The sequence below is a fragment of the Hyperolius riggenbachi genome, chromosome 11 (genome assembly GCF_040937935.1).
Source record: "Hyperolius riggenbachi isolate aHypRig1 chromosome 11, aHypRig1.pri, whole genome shotgun sequence".
In the NCBI taxonomy this organism is placed as follows: domain Eukaryota; kingdom Metazoa; phylum Chordata; class Amphibia; order Anura; family Hyperoliidae; genus Hyperolius; species Hyperolius riggenbachi.
The window spans coordinates 42,499,786-42,520,673 of record NC_090656.1 but is presented as its reverse complement, the minus strand read 5'-3'; the positions used below and the strand labels follow the sequence as shown (position 1 = coordinate 42,520,673).

The following is a 20,888-nucleotide window of genomic DNA, read 5'->3' as shown; positions in this document are numbered from 1 at the left end:
CTACCACCACCATATTTTACTGTTGGTATGATGTTCTTTTGCTGAAATGCTTTGTTACTTCTACGCCAGACGGGACACGCACCTTCCAAAGAGTTCAACTTTTGTCTCGTCGGTACACAAGGTATTTTTCCAAAAGTCTTGGCAATCCTTGAGATGTTTTTTTAGCAAAATTGAGACGAGCCTTAATGTTCTTTTGCTTAAAAGTGGTTTGCGCCTTGGATATCTGCCATGCAGTTTGTTTTTGCCCAGTCTCTTTCTTATGGTGGAGTCGTGAACACTGACCTTAATTGAGGCAAGTGAGACCTGCAGTTCTTTAGATGTTGTCCTGGGGTCTTGTGTTCTCTTGAATGAGTTTTTCTCTGCGCTCTTGGGGTAATTTTGGTCGGCCGGCCACTCCTGGGAAAGTTCATCACTGTTCCATGTTTTTGCCATTTGTGGATAATGGCTCTCACTGTGGTTCGCTGGAGTCCCAAAGCTTTAGAAATGGCTTTATAACCTTTACCAGACTGATAGATCTCAATTACTTTTGTTCTCATTTGTTCCTGAATTTCTTTGGATCTTGGCATGATGTCTAGCTTTTGAGGTGCTTTTGGTCTACTTCTCTGGGTCAGATAGCTCCTATTTAAGTGATTTCTTGATTGAAACAGGTGTGGCAGTAATCAGGCCTGGGGGTGACTACAGAAATTGAACTCAGGTGTGATAAACCACAGTTAAGTTATTTTTTAACAAGGGGGGGCAATCACTTTTTCACACAGCTCCATGTAGATTTGGAGGTTTTTTTTCTCACTAAATAATAAAAACCATCATTTAAAACTGCATTTTGTGTTCAATTATGTTATCTTTGACTAATAGTTAACGTTTTTTTATAAGCAGAAACATTTAAGTGTTTAAGTGTGACAAACATGCAAAAGAATAAGAAATCAGGAAGGGGGCAAATAGTTTTTCACATCACTGTACATTATGTCCTTTTTACTGTTAGTGATGAAGAGGTATTACCAAAATCTTCCAGAAACAGTATCTGCCAGTCCTGATGTTTTCAGGTCTGTGAGACCCATTTATGTCCTTGACAGTCAGTTAAAATGTACCTAGCATGCCAGGTTGTTGCCATGCCAAGTTGCCAGGTTGTTGATTTACATGGTGCATGTTTTCATTACCCGTTACAGGGATTACCTGGGGAACGTGTAGAGGAAATAGCGGGCCACAGAGCAGCCCGTTTCACAAGGGAGTGGCTATTTTCGATAGTAAGGCTGCTCAAGTGTCACCATACTGTCCCTGTTTATTAGTTTTAAGTACAGTGACTGGTGGTCACAGGCTGAGGGAGACATGAAGAAAATGGCAGCTTGAGGACAAACTTCCTACGGTAACACACTGCATGCTGTGCGTTACCGTAGTGCAACCTGTTATAACGCAACGCCACAGACGCACTGTGAACATCACGCAGATGGTGCATTGCAGTGCGGTAAGCCACGTTACAAAGAAGCAGTTACATCGAATTGATGCACACGAGGCCTTAAACATTCTGTAAAATCTCTCAAACAGTGCCTGGAGACAAGAGCTCATTTTTACCTACATACATCCTTTGTTCCGTTATCACCATCAATTATTAAACAAGTCCCATGCTTGGCTTGGAAGAGCCCGAACCTTTGTCCAGACTAATAACATGATGTTTCTTTGTTCTAGCTGACAACTACTCGCTATCTAGCATTACCTCATTATCCCTTGAAAGACTAGGTTTAATTAAGTCATTTTCCGTCTTGAGGGTTTCCACGTCTCCAGTGAGATAATTATTAGCCTAGATAATTAATATATTTACTTGTGCTTGTTTGGTTAAATTCTGTAAAAAAATGTATTGTGATGTAGTTGCTGCATACTGTGTATGAAGGCCCGTACACACGCCTGACTAAGGCGGCCGATAACTACCGCCTGAGCCGATAGTCAAACTTGTGTACAGCGGCCCCCAACTCACGAGCGATCCATTCGGTGGATCAACTCACCCCCGCGTTGGCTGATCACATTGTCTCAGCCGCTTCCCTGCCCGCCATGTGATGCGCGGCTCTGTCGACCCTCCGACCCCCTGCATAGCAACAGAATGTGTCATCAGCTACACAGCTAACATGCAACTGAACAGGCCCGCCAGGGATCGGGTTCCTATCCCGATCTAGAGGGGTGTACGCACCTAGTGCAATTTGATCACCCAGCTGTCTGCGGAGTTAAGAGCTAATATGTAAAACACAGGAGAATCTGTAAGATAAAAATCCCTCTGCAGGATACGTACCTTGGGAGGGGGAAGCCTCTGGAACCTAACTAGGCTTCCCCCATCCTCCGGTGTCCCGGCAATCCAGCGCTGTGACCCCCTGAACCACGGCAAGGTAAACATTTACCTATTGCGTTCTTGCGAAGGCGCACCAGTACCTCAATTCCGGCTAAGGCGAATATAGCCCAGCCCGATTGCATCCGCTCTACTGCACAGGCACGTGTCCTTTGTGACTGCGCAGTAGAACGGATCGATTAGGCTCGGCTATTTCCACCTTAGCTCGAACAAAGAGCCACTAGTGCGACTGCGCAGGATCCTGGTAGGTAAATATTGCCTGCGGCTGCGCACACTGGTCAGGATTTGTCGAGGAACTTTTAGGGGAGTCAGCGCTAGATTCCCCCAAGCTGCAGAGGAAGGGGGGGGGGCATCATTGGGACTCTGAGGCTTCCCCCTCCCGAGGTAAGTATCCCCCAGAGGGTTTTATTTTTCCTTACAGAGTCTCTTTAACCCTTTCTGTGCTTGCAGCTAACTAGGAAGTTACCACACTGCAGCATCTCTGAAGGATTTCTATCAGCTGTAACAAAGAAATGTCTTTCTGTAAAGGTTATTATGCCGTTGCTTATCTTTTAGATCAGACAGGAAGTTCTGAGTTTAGGTGCGCTTTAATTAGTATCCAGTGAGCAGTAGGTGCCGCCTCCTCTCAGAATAGCTTTAGTGAATAGAGAAGCTGTGGTGAGCTGTGTCTAGTGAGATATTGCAACATTGTTCAATAAAACCACTCAGATATTTCAAGGAAAAAGGATGTGGTAATCTACGCCTACTTCAACTTCCTGTTTAGATCAGATGTAGAGAAGGAAATTAACTTGTGGTGTGCATATGGGGAAATGTATTACCCTGGAAGTGTGAAATGGTTTGGTGGGAAGGGCTGAATTATTAGGATTAGGTAGGTAAGTATCACCAGCATGAGGAAGTAGGAAAGATAGGGTAGGTTATGGGGATTAGCGCCAGGGTTTTGGTCAATATTTTTGGTTAGAGTTAGGTAGGAATAGCAGAGTACTTGGCATTAAGCCCCCTGTCAATCGGGAGGCTGAAGTTAGTGAACCTACCTCCTGTCAGCTGATCTTGTGCACCGGGCAGACACCTGCTTGGCATGGACAGTGGAGGGAAGTTAATCGCATGGAGTCGCATCTGAGCACATCCACAACCACACTCCAATGCAACTTGACAATATTTTTTGCTGCTGGGAAACTGCACCGCGTGCCAAGCTCCGACATCCATCAGTGTTCTCCCCAGAAAATGTTACCAGCCGGGTGGCATGAAAAAGTAGCCGGGTGGGGCGAGATGAGGAAATGCAGGGCCGGAGCTTCTTCTCACAACTCTGCTTACAGCAGTGAAGGATGTGAGCCGATGACAGCCGGGTGCTCACCAAAACTAGCTGGGTGGAGCACCCGGCTAAAAGAGCCTGGGGAGAACACTGCCCATGTACAGTAGTTAACAGTGCTGAAATTTGGCTGCATTAAATGGAAGGTGCTTAGTAGCCAGCAGAAGGAAGGCTGAACTACCCCACAAGCGCACAGCTCAGCCTTCCGTGTTAAAGGAGCCCCAGGGCCTGAGGAGTGCCTCAGAAGAGGCAATTAACTTAACTGACCACAATAAAGTTGGAGAGAAACATGGGTGGAGCCCAGCAGGCGACTCAAGGGCCCTGGACTTGGTGGGGGAATTTGACAGAAGTCAATAATATAGAAACAAAGAGCAAAAATTGCCCGTGGCAGTAGTCCCTGGACACTTAGCCATCTTACCCACATAAAAGAAAGATAGTGGGTGGGGCCAACCCCAACAATACAATAAAGAATTTTGTTGGGGGCCCCTTTTATAATTCAACAGTTCAGCTTGCTGCAGGCATCAGCCACTGATAGTAGAATTAGATTATTCCTTCACTCAGTGTCCATTGATTCAAGACTGACACAGTCAGTTCCCCCAGAGTTACTGCAGTTCATGCATCTGTCTTAAGGGTAGATCTCACCACAGATAGTTGCTGGCGTCCACTCGACTCCCTTAATACGTATGTCGCTGTTTCATTCTCCACTGTAGGGTAGCCTGGATAGACATAGGGCCATCCCATTAGCCCGCTAACCCCAGTGGCCCTATGTCTATCCAGGCTACCCTACAGTGGAGAATGAAACAGCGACATACGTATTAAGGGAGTCGAGCGGACGCCAGCAACTATCTGTGGTGAGATCTACCCTTAAGACAGATGCATGAACTGCAGTAACTCTGGGGGAACTGACTGTGTCAGTCTTGAATCAATGGACACTGAGTGAAGGGATAATCTAATTCTACTATCAGTGGCTGATGCCTGCAGCAAGCTGAACTGTTGAATTATAAAAGGGGCCCCCACCAAAATTCTTTATCAATTGCATGGCACCAGTGCGAAAGCGCGGGATGCTTGGAGTGTGTATGTGTGTAAATTATTCTATATGCACTACTGAGCTGGAGTATTAATTACCATTACCATTGCTGTTTTGATGGCTACAATTAGCTTTGCATACGCAATTTTAAATTTTTTAATCATTGGTGTTCTTTTCTTATGTGTGCTATCTGAGATGTTGTATCTCCTTAGCTAATTAATACATTTTGATACTTTGCATATTAAGGTGGATGGTAACCCGTATGTGTTCAGATATTTTGGGAATTCGACAGAAACAAGGGGGGTCCTAATGCCGGGGGAGGGGGGTGTTGTTGGGAGTTTGTAAGCTAATTTTGCCCGGCGACCCATTGTAACTAGAACCGTCCCTGCCAGTCAAATGTAGTTCCTGTCGATTTGGGATTGGCCCATACCAAACTGCAGACAGTCTGCATTTAGAGATGGGCCGAACGGTTCGGCGGCGAACGGTTCCAGGCGAACTTTGGGGGTTCGCGTTCGCCTGCATCAGGTGAACTTTTGTGAAAGTTCGATTCGCCCCATAATGCTGTATTGAGCAAAATTTTTACCCTCCATTTCACTGTCAAACACACTGCTTGAGAACCCGCCCACCCTCCCTTCAAGATAGGTCCTTTATACCATTTGACTCAGTTGTCTGCCTACACTAATTAGTTATGGGACAGCTGCTACTTACTCTGCTAGGGAGATTTTAATTGGCCTCCTCCCTTCTCCCACCCTTCTACCTATTCCCTATTCCCTCCTCCCTCCTATTGGAGGGAGGAAGGTCTCTTCTGCCAGGGAATTATACTATTTTAAAAACCAGTATACATCATACCATAGCTGGGAATTGAACCCAGATCTCACTGTGTGGTGGGCACGTCACCCTAAGCACTGTACCACTACAGTAGTAAGTGAAGCTAGCCTAAAATGTACCATTTATGCTCAATGCAATAGGAGAACTGTAGTGAGAGGTATATGGAGGCTGCCATATTGATTTCCTTTTAAGCTATACCAGTTGCCTGGCAGCCCTGCTGATCTATTTGGCTGCAGTAATAATAATAATAATAATCCAAACATTTGTATAGTGCTTTTCTCCTGTCGGACTCAAAGCGCTCAAGAGCTGCAGCCACAGGGACGCGCTCAAGAGGCCACCCTGCAGTGTTAGGGAGTCTTGCCTTGAACTCCTTACTGAATAGGTACTTGACCTAGCCAGGATTCAAACCCTGCTCTCCCATGTTGAAGGCAGAGCCCTTAACCAGTACACTATCCAGCCACTGTAGTGTGAATCACACCAGAAACAAGCATGCAGCTAATCTTGTCAGATCTTACAAAAATGTCAAACACCAGATCTGCTGCATGCTTGTTCAGGGTCTAGGGCTAAAAGTATTGGAGGCAGAGGATCTGCAGGATAGCCAGGTAACTGGTATTGCTTAAAAGGAAATCAATATGGTAGCCTCCATATACCTTTCACTACAGTTCTCCTTTAAAGAGAACCTTAACTGTGAATGATATGGATGTTTCCTGTAAACAATACCAGTTGCCTGGCAGTCCAGCTGATCTTTGTGACTGCAATAGTGGCTGAATCACACCCTGAAACAAGCATGCAGCTAATCCAGTCTGACTTCAGTCAGAGCACCTGATCTGCATGCTTGTTCAGGGGCTGTGGCTAAAAGTATTAGAGACACAGGATCAGCAGGCCATTCAGGCAACTGGTATTATTTTAAAAGGAAAAATCCATATCCTTCTCCGTTTAGGTTCCCTTTAAGGATTTGTAGCATAAAAGCCAACTCACATTGGCTGGGATTTGAACCTGGGTCTCACTGTATGGTGGACAAGCACCCTAACCACTATACCAACTGAAGCTGGCCTGAAATCGCTGGCCTAAAATTTACTATTTATGCTCAATACAAGAGAAAAAGTAGACAAGACAAATAACACAAAAGAGAAGGCCATGTCTGGCTACATATCTGTAAGCAGTGGCTGCATGGTGTAATGGATAAGGGCGCTGCCTCTGACAAAGGAGACCAGAGTTCAAATCTCAGCTCTGTCTGTTCAGTAAGCCAGCACCTATTCAGTAGGAGACCTTAGGCAAGTCTTCCTAACACTGCTACTGCCTATAGAGCATGCCCTAGTGGCTGCAGCTCTGGTCCTTTGAGTCCGCCAGGAGAAAAGTGTGATATAAATGTTATTTGTCTTGTCTACTTTTTCTCTTGTATTGAGCATAAATAGTAAATTTTAGGCCAGCAATTTCAGGCCAGCTTCAGTTGGTATAGTGGTTAGGGTGCTTGTCCACCATACAGTGAGACCCAGGTTCAAATCCCAGCCAATGTGAGTTGGCTTTTATGCTACAAATCCTTAAAGGGAACCTAAACGGAGAAGGATATGGATTTTTCCTTTTAAAATAATACCAGTTGCCTGAATCGCCTGCTGATCCTGTGTCTCTAATACTTTTAGCCACAGCCCCTGAACAAGCATGCAGATCAGGTGCTCTGACTGAAGTCAGACTGGATTAGCTGCATGCTTGTTTCAGGGTGTGATTCAGCCACTATTGCAGTCACAAAGATCAGCTGGACTGCCAGGCAACTGGTATTGTTTACAGGAAACATCCATATCACTCTCAGTTAAGGTTCCCTTTAAAGGAGAACTGTAGTGAAAGGTATATGGAGGCTACCATATTGATTTCCTTTTAAGCAATACCAGTTACCTGGCTATCCTGCAGATCCTCTGCCTCCAATACTTTTAGCCCTAGACCCTGAACAAGCATGCAGCAGATCTGGTGTTTGACATTTTAGTAAGATCTGACAAGATTAGCTGCATGCTTGTTTCTGGTGTGATTCACACTACTGCAGCCAAATAGATCAGCAGGGCTGCCAGGCAACTGGTATAGCTTAACCACTTGAGGACCCACCCTTTACCCCCCCTTAAGGACCAGCGCTGTTATTTGTGATCTGTGCTGGGTGGGCTCTACAGCCCCCAGCACAGATCAGGGTGCATCCAGAGCGATCAGATCGCCCCCCTTTTTCCCCCACTATGGGGATGATGTGCTGGGGGGGTCTGATCGCTCCTGCCTGCCGGTGTTGCGGGGGGGGGGGCACCTCAAAGCCCCCCTCCGCGGCGAAATCCCCCCCCCTCCCTCTCCTACCTGGCCCCCCTGGTGTTCCGGGCTGCACAGGACGCTATCCGTCCTGTGCAGCCAGTGACAGGACGTCCCCTGTCACATGGCGGCGATCCCCGGCCGCTGATTGGCCGGGGATCGCCGATCTGCCTTACGGCGCTGCTGCGCAGCAGCGCCGTACAATGTAAACAAAGCGGATTATTTCCGCTTGTGTTTACATTTAGCCTGCGAGCCGCCATCGCTATTCACGGAGCCCCCCGCCGTGAATTAACAGGAAGCAGCCGCTCGCGCGAGCAGCTGCTTCCTGATTAATCAGCCTGCAGCTGGCGACGCAATACTGCGTCGCTGGTCCTGCAGCTGCCACTTTGCCGACGCGCGGTATGAGTACGCGGAGTGCGCGGTCGGCAAGTGGTTAAAAGGGAATCAATATGGCAGCCTCCATATACCTCTCACTACAGTTCTCCTTTAAGCAACCTAATGGTTCTATTGCATTGAGCATAAATGTTAAATTTTAGGCTAGCTTCACTTACTTCTGTAGTGGTACAGTGCTTAGGGTGACGTGCCCACCACACAGTGAGATCTGGGTTCAATTCCCAGCTATGGTATGATGTATACTGGTTTTTAAAATAGTATAATTCCCTGGCAGAAGAGACCCTCCTCCCTCCGGCAGGAGGGAGGAGGGAATAGGCGGAAGGGGAGGAGGGAAATTAAAATCTCCCTAGCCGAGTGTGTATAGCAGCTGTCCCATAACTAATTAGTGTAGGTAGGCAAATGGTATAAAGGACCTTGCTTGGAGGAGGAGGAGGAGGAGGAGGAGGAGGAGGAGGAGGGAGGGTGGGCAGGTCCTCCAGCAGTGATGTGTATTTCACTCAATTAGGTGTGGCTCCAGGTATTAGAGCTTTTGAAACATGTTTTCTATCATTTTTCCAGTTGATAGAATTTTTTTAAACTTTCAAAGTTCGACTCCCCATTGAAGTCTATTGCGGTTCGCGAACTTTTTCGCGAACCGAACCTTTCGCGGAAGTTCGCGAACAGGGTTCGCGAACCTAAAATCGGAGGTTCGGCCCATCTCTATCTGCATTAAATCTTCCGGAATGCATACTCACTTATACAAAATAAAGTCAAAGATCTCAGTCTGCCAGAATTATTAGCATCTCACTGATCGAGATGCTCAAATGGAACGTTCTGACCATTTTACCAAGAGGCCATGCACCTAATGAGCAGGATAGGTCCCTCTGCTGTTACTCACTCACCAGTACAGTTAGGTGTGGTCTGGTGTTAGTCATGGAGAAGATCCAAAGACAGACTATTTGTCAAAACAATAAAAGATGATTTAGATAATGACTAAATGTGCAGTTAATCATTAAAGGTATTGCTGACATTAACCTGTTGGTCTTTGGATCGACTCAGCATAGGAAGCGTAGGTTGAAAGTATCCTAGCCTTTCTCCAAATGTAAAACCCATCCAGGTGATGGAAATATTTATATACATTTGAACAAAAAAGGCTTCTCAGCCTAGATGACTTCCCCATTGTTTAGAGGTTCAGCTTACACATTCTTTGCAGCAGGTTGTGGGTATGTATGCCTTAGGCGGAGACCGCTAGTATTTTCTGAGCGGCTGTTTCATTCTCATAAATTCCAGCTCCACGAAGCTCACTGAGGGCAGTTTTCATGGAAACTAGAGGAAGGATGAGGTCATTTCATTATATGCAGAACTTGAGGGTACATTTCTCAACATTTTTTTATCTTTCATATTTTGGGTTTAACTACTGTTACATAGTGAGCTTCTACTCTTGACACTTTTACCGATCTTCCCGATTTACTGATTTACCCTTACTGATTAAATATTTTATTCAGTTTTGACTTATAGTGTAATTTATATCAAGACTGCTGTCTTTGACCAATACTACAGTATGGTTAAAAAAAGTAAATTACAGTAAGTTTAAGGCTTCCCCCATCTATCCACCTGCAGCACTCTTTCTGCAAAACACGGCCTCATACACCTTGGTGGTTCCTTGAAGTTACTTGGGTTGTGGTTAGGACCACTTGTCCCATGTGAGCATGTGGTACCTCTGCATCAGTGCAGAGGCCAGAGTATGAGTTTAGAGCACTCCAGCCAATGCTTGTCATGGCGCAACCTTTTCTTAGACTTATGTGGTGGCTGCATGGTGTAATGGTTAAGGGCTCTGCCTCTGACACAGGAGACCAGGGTTTGAATCTCGGCTCTGCCTGTTCAGTAAGCCGGCAGCACCTATTCAGTAGGAGACCTTTGGCAAGTCTCCCTAACACTGCTACTGCCTATAGAGCGCGCCCTAGTGGCTGCTGCTCTGGCGCTTTGAGTCCGCAAGGAGAAAAGCGCTATATAAATGTTATTTGTCTTGTCATGTGCAGCTGCTTCACCATAAAAATGATGCCCATGAAGAAGGAAGTTTTGAATTCAGTAATGGATAACCAAGGATACGTGATTTTCCTTTTGCTTCTATAGTTGGTGAACTCGTTCTGTGAGCTTCTGTGGGTAATGTTACATGACGCAGCTACTATAGCTTTTGTATGCTGGTACTTACAGCCTATCTATGGTAATTTTTACCTCCCCACTTCCCATACCTCCCATCTAACATTAAAGTGGACCCAAATTAAAAATACAAGATTTCAGAAATAAAATCTATTTTCTAAATTATAATAATAAATATCAGCTTTTTTTCAGCTGCATGATGACAAATATAAAATATTTTACATTTTTTGGAGGAACCCCTCCCTTCCTTTCAAATTGCAGGGATTTTTCAGGCAAACTGGTGGAGTAGATGGTGTCCGGCAATGGAGGAATTGCTAATGGCTGCCCCCAGTATAACCCTAGATATGAAAAGAGAAGGATGAAAAGCATTCACTGAAATGATCATAGGTTTGAAGGAGTGTTTATTTATCTTTGTATGTGTCAGAGTGGTGCAACTAAATATTTTTAATTAAAAAAATGTTTGGTTTGGGTCCGCTTTAAGTAGGCTCCCACCTGGTGTATTCATGCAGACTCCTTACGTTTCAGCAATGACATCACTATGAGGCTTCTGGGAAAGGGCCACCATAACAATGCAGCAGTCTGGCCCCCTGCTGTCACTGCTCAGAGGGGTCCTGATGCTTGTGTTACTCACCTCCTCCCCTTGCTGTGAAGGGTTAGGAGAGGGCATACAGTGGTGTGAAAAACTATTTGCCCCCTTCCTGATTTCTTATTCTTTTGCATGTTTGTCACACTTAAATGTTTCTGCTCATCAAAAACCGTTAACTATTAGTCAAAGATAACAAAATTGAACACAAAATGCAGTTTTAAATGATGGTTTTTATTATTTATTGAGGAAAAAAAACTCAAAACCTACATGGCCCTGTGTGAAAAAGTGATTGCCCCCCTTGTTAAAATTTAACTTAAAGAGACTCTGAAGCGAGAATAAATCTCGCTTCAGAGCTCAAAGTTAGCAGGGGCACGGGTGCCCCTGCTAAACCGCTGCTATCGCACCGCACAAAGGGGGTCCCTTCACCCCCGAACCCACCCCAGCACGACTTGGTCGTGCATTTGGTCGCTCCTAGAGGCAGGGCTAACGGCTGCAGCCCTGCCTCCAGTCGCGTCTGTCAGCGGCGCATCGCCGCCTCTCCCCCGCCCCTCTCAGTGAAGGAAGACTGAGAGGGGCGGGGGAGAGGTGGAGATACGCGCTGACAGACGAGCGTGGGGCAGGGCTGCGGCGGTTAGCCCTGCCCCAACCAGGAAGCGCTCCCCCGCATTACGGAGGGGGATTTAGGGGTGAAGGGACCCCCGTTAAGCCGCGCTATAGCGGCGTTTTAGCAGGGGCACACATGCCCCTGCTAACTCTGAGGTCTGAAGCGAGATTTATTCTCGCTTCAGTCTCTCTTTAACTGTGGTTTATCACACCTGAGTTCAATTTCTGTAGTCATCCCCAGGCCTGATTACTGCCACACCTGTTTCAATCAAAAAATCACTTAAATAGGAGCTATCTGACACAGAGAAGTAGACCAAAAGCACCTCAAAAGCTAGACATCATGCCAAGATCCAAAGAAATGCAGGAACAAATGAGAACAAAAGTACTGTAATTGAGATCTATCAGTCTGGTAAAGGTTATAAAGCCATTTCTAAAGCTTTGGGACTCCAGCGAACCACAGTGAGAGCCATTATCCACAAATGGCAAAAACATGGAACAGTGATTAACCTTCCCAAGAGTGGCTGGCCGACCAAAATTACCCCAAGAGCGCAGAGAAAACTCATCCGAGAGGCCACAAAAGACCCCAGGACAACATCTAAAGAACTGCAGGCCTCACTTGCCTCAATTAAGGTCAGTGTTCACAACTCCACCATAAGAAAGAGACTGGGCAAAAACGGCCTGCATGGCAGATATCCAAGGCGCAAACCACTTTTAAGCAAAAAGAACATTAAGGCTCGTCTCAATTTTGCTAAAAAAACATCTCAAGGATTGCCAAGACTTGTGGGAAAATACGTTGTGGACCGCCGAGACAAAAGTTGAACTCTTTGGAAGGTGCGTGTCCTGTTAAATCTGCCATAGAAGTAACACAGCATTTCAGCAAAAGAACATCATACCAACAGTAAAATATGGTGGTAGTAGTGTGATGGTCTGGGGTTGTTTTGCTGCTTCAGGACCTGGAAGGCTTGCTGTGATAGAACCATGAATTCTACTGTCTACCAAAAAATCCTGAAGGAGAATGTCCGGCCATCTGTTCGTCAACTCAAGCTGAAGCGATCTTGGGTGCTGCAGCAGGACAATGACCCAAAAGACACCAGCAAATCCACCTCTGAATGGCTGAAGAAAAACAAAATGAAGACTTTGGAGTGGCCTAGTCAAAGCCCTGACCTGAATCCTATTGAGATGTTGTGGCATGACCTTAAAAAGACAGTTCATGCTAGAAAACCCTCAAATAAAGCTGAATTACAACAATTCTGCAAAGATGAGTGGGCCAAAATTCCTCCAGAGCGCTGTAAAAGACTCGTTGCAAGTTATCGCAAATGCTTGATTGCAGTTATTGCTGCTAAGGGTGGCCCAACCAGTTATTAGGTTCAGGGGGCAATTTCTTTTTCACACAGGGCCATGTAGGTTTTGAGTTTTTTTTCTCACTAAATAATAAAAACCATCATTTAAAACTGCATTTTGTGTTCAATTGTGTTATCTTTAACTAATGGTTAACGGTTTTTGATGAGCAGAAACATTTAAGTGTGACAAACATGCAAAAGAATAAGAAATCAGGAAGGGGGCAAATAGTTTTTCACACCACTGTATGTTACAGTATATCAGCACAGAGATTTCTGGGATGCAATTATTAGTATTGCGTTATAGAACGCCAACATATTCCATACAATACAGGTGTAACAATACAATATAAACAATACAACAGTTAGCAATACAAGACATTGGTGAATTATAGCTGATGCTATGGACAATGAACTACAGATTTTACATGGGGGTGGAATAATATACACACATTAAACAGCATTGAGAGATGAAGGAAGGGCCTTACAGTTTAAAGGGTTAAGGGGTAGGACAATAGGTGAAAGGAAACGGTGTATGAGATGGTGAAATAGTCATCAGGACAAGAGTGTCCTAGGTAAGAGAAGATGCTTGGCTGAAGAGGTGGGGTTTCAGTTTGTGCCTTAAAAGGGTAAATGTAGGTAAGTGGCAGTTGTGTTGAGGGAGAGAGTTCCAGAGGAGGGGTGGTTGTGGGAGGAACTGGTGTTGGAATAAAGAGCTCACAGCTGATAAGGCTTGGAACTTGCAAAACACTAAAAGCAAATGCATACTCCCAGCTAGCACATTACCTTACATCTGATCAGCAGGCGCCTGTCGGCCAATCAGGTGCAATGGTATACACCCTTTGTCTGCCATATCAAATCTAGCAGGAATTGCATGAATTGCATATATTTAGCAGCATTCAGGTGGGGGGCTGCGGTCAGACGTAATCATAGATTATGTCACTCAGCAGGGACACCGCGTGCAGGTACAGCCCCCACTTAGTCCCCTCCCTAACCAAACTTATGTCACTCAGCATGGACACCGCGTGCAGGTACAGCCCCCACTTAGTCCCCTCCCTAACCAAACTTATGTCACTCAGCAGGGACACTGCGTGCAGGTACAGCCCCCACTTAGTCCCCTCCCTAACCAAACTTATGTCACTCAGCATGGACACCGCATGCAGGTACAGCCCCCACTTGGTCCCCTCCCTAACCTGGCTTGGAACTTAAAAGGCAACGTCACATGACCAAATTAAGGAGTATGGTGAGATGTCGGGTTAGTTAAAGAGGTGGAATAAGAGGAATTAAATAACGAAAAATGTGGAACTGGCCTTAGCAATAGCAGAACCAATAATTGGATGGGCACAGCTCCCAACTGTCCCTCTTTCGGAGGGACAGTCCAGTCCCTCTTTGGAAGTCCTGTCCCTCTTTCCTCCTCATTTGTCCCTCTTTCAGGACTTTGTCCCTCATTCTATGTAAATATATATATTTATCTACTAAAAATGTATTTGATTGCCTCTAAACTTAATTCCCATCCTGTAAATTAATATATTACTAATTTTAAAATGTTAATATGAAGGAAAATGAAACAGGATAGATAGGACCAGTGTAGTTTGAATTATAAAACAGCATATTTTTCTTATGAAATCTTTATGGTATGCGTGACTAGGGGTGTGATGGGGCGTGATCAGGGGCGTGGCTTAAGTGTCCCTCTTTCTCATCTCAAAAATTTGGAAGGTATGGATGGGGCAGGAATAGGTTGGAAATGTCTTGAACAGAATCTGTATATTTCTGTATTTGGCATGTTATCTTTATGTAGATCCTTGTATTCTCCTTTGTACATTTCCCTTGTAATGAAATGGTAGATTTAAACCTCCAGCAATGCTCACTAGCTCGGCGTACGCGGAGGGGTTAATGTTGTAGGCGCTGCTTCTCATCACCATCAGCAGTGCTCAGCCAGCTGTTCACAACTCTCTGAATCTCTTGTATTTGCTCATCAGACAAGCCTTTTATAGAAGTGAGCGCTTTGTACTGTGTCACCATTTCCTGGCTGTTAATATTTGCATGGCGAGCCTCAGCTATCACTTTACTCTGGAGGATTGTGCTGCTCACACCTATGAATGAATTGGGATGGCGCTCTCCGCCTAGCTTGTGTTTGATTCAGTAAATCTGTGAGAGACAAGGGGGACTGGCTGCCTAATGAAACTGAAAGTGAAATCTGCATATGTACTGTGACATATTTAACTCTCTATAGTGCAGATGCATTTTATGATGCAGTCATTGTCAGTTCTCCATGGAGATGAGAAGGAAGGACTGTCTGCTGTGGGTAGCGTAGAGCTGAGGGTGACGTCAGGAGGGTCTTCACATCACGTGTCTAATGCAGATCTCTGCAGTGCTGCTGATGCAAGAGGTTTTCAAAGGAAAATCGGAACTGATTGTTTCCTCGTGCCTGGACCCAAAATAATATATGAGAAGGGGTTATAAGTCTCATGTCCCCCTCTATACAATAACAGTAGGATCCCCTCTGTATCTTCATTTTGCTTACATTAAATGCTAGATCTGGGCTTCAGAGGATAAATGCAGTCTTTTGAAGCCCAGGTCCAGAAGCATCTTTAGTTTTGGACAATATGGAAAAGGGTTAGGGCCTCTTGTGGGTTTTTGGTTTACAGCACCACAACCTGGTGGTCCCAGGGACAAGGAACTGCAGGGCTGCAATGTTTTACATTGTAAATCTATTAGTTTGCTTCAGTTATACTAAAATTATTATTTCCTCTCTACCTCTCAACTTCTCTTAATAATACAAGTATACATTCAGAATTGCCACTGACAAATTCAGTGTGTGTGTGTGTGTGTGTGTGTGTGTGTGTGTGTGTGTGTGTGTGTGTGTGTGTGTGTGTGTGTGTGTGTGTGTGTGTGTGTGTGTGTGTGTGTGTGTGTGTGTGTGTGTGTGTGTGTGTGTGTGTGTGTGTGTGTGTGTGTGTGTGTGTGTGTGTGTGTGTGTGTGGTGTGTGTGTGTGTGTGTGTGTGTGTGTGTGTGTGTGTGTGTGTGTGTGTGTGTCACACAAGTAATTCAGGCACTGGCTGTTGCTGGCAGCCAAATGACTTTTTTCTAATTTGTGCTTCGGTGCCCAAATTAGCCACTGAGTGACTCTTTAGCCGTAGTTCTCATTACTGCCCATGGTGGCACCCAAATTATCGGTGCCTAAACTATCTGTCTCGCCCCACCCCCTACCCCCCGAGCCATCTCCAAATTCTAAATTACAGCAAGCTGCTTGGGTCATCCTTCCACCAGCGGTTGATCAGTCTGTCCTGAAGCTGCTCCCTTTATGGGGCTACAACTTTATCAGGGAAAGGGAGAGGGGGGGTTAAGCAGCAGACCAGTAATACTTGGACCACAACGAGGGCTTTCCAACTCCAGTCCTGAAGGGCCGAGGTTCTCACACGTTTGGCACAGCTGAATTTAATTGATGGGACTGAATCAGGAAAGGTGTGGTTCATCAAGTAGAATACATTTCTCTGCCCATCCTAAACATTGGCATGGATATGGCCCTCAAGGATTGGAGTTGGGTGGCCACAACCCTCCACAGTGCTGATCCACTTGATGCCGTTCCTCCCACTGTATAACTCTGACATAACCACCATACTCTATACCAAAAACCACCCTGCCGCATCTCACATTACTGCACCACCACCATTTCAGCCCAACCCCCAACCATTGAAGAGAATGTTTAGAGTGTCAGAGCACAAAGCTCAACGACCTCATAGGACTGCCTGGTTGTGCCACTCAGGGGGAATGTAGTATTTATGTTTGGGGGGGGGCTTTGTTGAAGAAAGGAGGGCACTAGTTCACCAAGAAGTGGACACTAGCTTATCTATGATTGGTAAAGAAGGTTTCGACTAGCATAAGGCATCTTAATGAGGTTAAAGCTAAGTTTATTAACTGATGGACACAAGCCAGCAGCTCCCTTTGTTGCGGTGATCATTTATTAGGGGTGGTGTCATCCATGTTGTGGGGGGGGGGGGAGCCAGTTCAGTTACTGTAAACTGTTGGCCTGCTAAGTTATTTACCTGTGCAAGTTTTGAGTACGTTTCTCAGGCCACCTCGCTGTAATATATGGATGGTTAATTAGTTAATCTATTGGGTTTACATTTAGCAAAGAAGTGCTGTGCCCATTTGTTTCACTATATTCATGTGTCAGTGGTATATCTGCCAAACGTTTCAATTTCAGGTGGGTTGCTTTCAAACAACTTGTACCTATGACATCCGATGAGAGGACATGGTAAAGATAGAACGATGGATAGTGGCTCAATGTAGCAAGTGATTAGTCACCCCCTGATTGGAGAGTAATCTACCACCGTGCACCACTACATCTTGATCAGATATCAGAAGAATCTCATTGTGAATGGACACTACTACCTCTGTACTGTCCAGTGTGGTGCTATGCTATAGGGCCACTGTGCCTACTGCACACACTCCATGCAAATCTACCATCACAGCTGATCAAAATTGATTGTAAGTTTATCGTGTGACCTTGCAGTGGTCAATAGATCACTGTTATATTGAATTAAGGTGATCAAGTCTTTAGAAATTCAGTCTCACGTACAGACTGTAACAGACTGTAACAGATGGCCTTGAATGCACAGTTAATCCATAACTGTTATATAGGGTTATACGGGCTCAGTTATATCTTATTAACCTTGCCTCCTGTTTGAACTGGATGTTAGATAACCACAAGGATTTGGCTGCTCCTGTTGGTGTGTTTTGCTTTCCAGGACCTTCTGGAGCCAGTCTCTGGGCAGATGCTGATTCTAGGAAGGCACGCTAGGAAGAAGAGGATTGTTGGAGGCTGTGCTCATGTGTGGAATCCAGGCCATCCAGCCATAGCTGTCAGTGGAGTATATATGTCCAGGGATATGAAGAGGAGCTGACATAAATTTGCTGGAGGCGGCAAGCTGACCAGCCACCCTCTGTATTTTTGTTTATTTTCTGTCGCAGCTGCTAGACACCATTGGGCGTAACCGTCACCCTGTTCTTGTGATTAATGTCAGCACGACTTCATATTTCATGGTTGCTTGAATTTTATAACTGGGCATTGTTCTCGTTTATTCATTATGGTTATATTTTGCTTAATAAAATATTATTTATTATTATTTGTTATGGTTTATGAATCTCTATTATGGTATTTTAATGATCTGTCTATGGTTCATGAATCTCCATTATGATACTTTAATGATCTAATTCACCCTTTGTTTTATATAGTTGTACAGAAGAAAATGCTGTTATTAAAAAAACAAAAAAGCACATAAATGTTTATTTAAAGTGTACCTGAGGCGACATGTGACATGATGAGATAAACGTGTATGTACAGTGCAAAACATAATAATAACCAGGCTGTTTATCTTTTTTTATTTTGCTGCCTGAAATAGTTAATTTTCAGGCATGCAAGTGACAGCTTCTGTCTTGTATGTACCTTTCCCACAAGGTACATACAAGATATATAGCAAACCTCACTGATAAGCAAATACGTTTTCTTGGCAGAATACAACTTCTGAGGGCAGAGGAGAGATAGAAAAGGGTCAATAGTTCATATATTTTAACTCTGGGACACTTAATAGGCTGCTATTGAGCAGAGACAATAAAACATTCAATCTACTTTGTAAAAGATTAAATATAAAATAAAACCATTAGATATCTAGAAAAGGTCATTTTTAGGAGTAGGAGGATAAATACAATTGTTTATCTCATTAGTTTATTTTCACTTCGGGTTTACTCTTAGCCTTATAGAGATTAAAATTACCTGTTGCTGCAGGTCAATGGTGGCTAGCTCCTCACTGCAATGGTGGTTTCCTCCTTACACGCCCCCTCTCCTCTTTGGTGGTCCTCTGTGGTGGTCTACACTAGCCCCACACCCCTGAGCATGTCCCATGGTACCCACAGTGATTTACTACATATCATGTGGGGTGGATGCAATCATGATCACTGCTGCAGCCACAACTTCTGAAGGCCTATCCACTGGCTGTCAGTCAGTGGGTAGGCAGAGGATTGGCATGTTCTGACTGCCAGGGTTGTCTAAGCACAAATGAGCAGCTACACTGGCCATGAGGAGCTAACCGCTGGTGATTTATCATTTTTATTGCAAGATTAAAAATAAAAATGTGAGTGTACAAAATGAAGTGCCTATGACAAAAAGTGCCTGCAGTCAGTTAAATGCCAAATATGCTGTGGAAATATTTTAGTATATGACCATTGATATATAAGTGGGCCTGTGCAGTCTTTTAAGGTACATAAAAAACGCTTGATCGGGGCATTACTCTATCTGCATGGAGTTTAGTTTGTATGATTTCAACACATTTGTGTGGGTTTCCCCCGAGTCGTCCTGTTTCCTCCCATTTCTCAAAAACTTACCAATAGGTAAGTGACAAGTGGTGACATTACTTTTTGTAGAAAGCAAAAATGGAGTGTGGTGCTACTATATACTGTATAGATTAGTTGAAAAAATAATAATAAGGGAACAAAATCTGCAATAAAGATTGTGTTTATTGCCAATGGATAATAAAAAACAATCAGAAATATAACGTGCTCTTATTTAAACTATTAGGGATTAGAGAACTTTTCCTGATATAAATTATGGCTCATATGTGACTCTGTGAGGAAAATAACTCAGGTTGTGCGAATTAGAACTCAACTAACCATCTAATAACATAGCAGTGGGTGTAAGCACCCAAGGGTGATAAAATGCTTACAACAGTTCAAAATCAACCGAAAATGGGGCAAAAAATAAAAATAAGGTTAGATACTTATCTATGTAGAGCAGGGGTCTCAAATTCAATTTACCTGGGGGCCGCAGGAGGAAAAGTCAGGATGAGGCTGGGCCGCATAAGGAATTTCACAATCGCGGCGCAACGCCGCCTCTGCCCGCCCCTCTCACTCTTCCTTCACAGAGAGGGGCGGGGAGAGGCGGCGATCCGTGCGGTGATTGACGTCAGGAGGGGCAGAGCTGAAGCTGAAAGCTCTGCCCCTTCCAGGAAATGCCGGCGGATTGCCCCCAGGGTGATTTGGGGGCTCTGCATCCTTCGTTTGTGGTGGGAATGCGGCGGATTACTTGGGAGCACTGAAGCGAACTATAAGGAAGATCAACACTAAAATCAAAACAATATCAGCGCAGCCAAAAAATACGAATATGTGGAAATGTATGTGTCGCAGCCAAAGTCCAACACTTCAGTGCAGCGTTTGAATCAATATAGAATATATCACTTCAGTGCAGATTCACTTATGTCCACCACCGAGAGCACCACAAAAACAGATGCGCTTACCAGATCCTTACAGACCTTAACTACAGGGTCTGTAATATGACTTTATGAGGTCAGCAGCAGGTGTCTTCGCAGCCAGCCTCCTCTCCAGATAGACAGAACAAAAGTTTGAGCCCCTGATGAAACTTTTGACAGTGAAACCGGTCGGGTGAGGCGGACATGTGGCTGGACGGCGTCCTATGATCTATGTGCTGTTTTCATTGTGGGTCCCTGTAACAAGGGCCCAGATGTGAGTGACCTTTTAAAACTTTTTATGCTGTTTTTATTGAGCTATTAAAATCGCTATAGATACGCTTAGATGTGCATTGTCTCTTTGCATGCTTCAATTTTGATGAAACTCTGCATATGAGGATTTGAATTGTTCTGTCTATCTGGAGAGGAGGCTGGCTGCGAAGACACCTGCTGCTGACCTCATAAAGTCATATTACAGACCCTGTAGTTAAGGTCTGTAAGGATCTGGTAAGCGCATCTGTTTTTGTGGTGCTCTCGGTGGTGGACATAAGTGAATCTGCGCTGAAGTGATATATTTCTATATTGAACTATAAGGAAGCTTTTGCCGGCGAGGGCCACAAAATATTGTATCGAGGGCCGCAAATGGCCCGCGAGTTTGAGACCCCTGATGTAGAGGGACTGCTCTGGATAGCATGGATCCCCAATCTGCTCTGTCATTCCAGCATATTCTCCTGTTGAAGTTCTTCAACCTGCTAGGTCAAACACCTCTTAGGCCCTCCTCAGGCAGCCTTTAGTGGTACTCACATCCCTCAACTCAC

At 44.8% G+C, this 20,888-nt stretch overlaps 1 long non-coding RNA gene across 1 annotated transcript in view; it reads right to left on the bottom strand.

The window, feature by feature from the left end:
• LOC137538210 (uncharacterized) overlaps positions 1 to 20,888 on the bottom strand; it is a 52,692-nt gene that overhangs the window by 3,119 nt on the left and 28,685 nt on the right. The window lies entirely within an intron of this gene.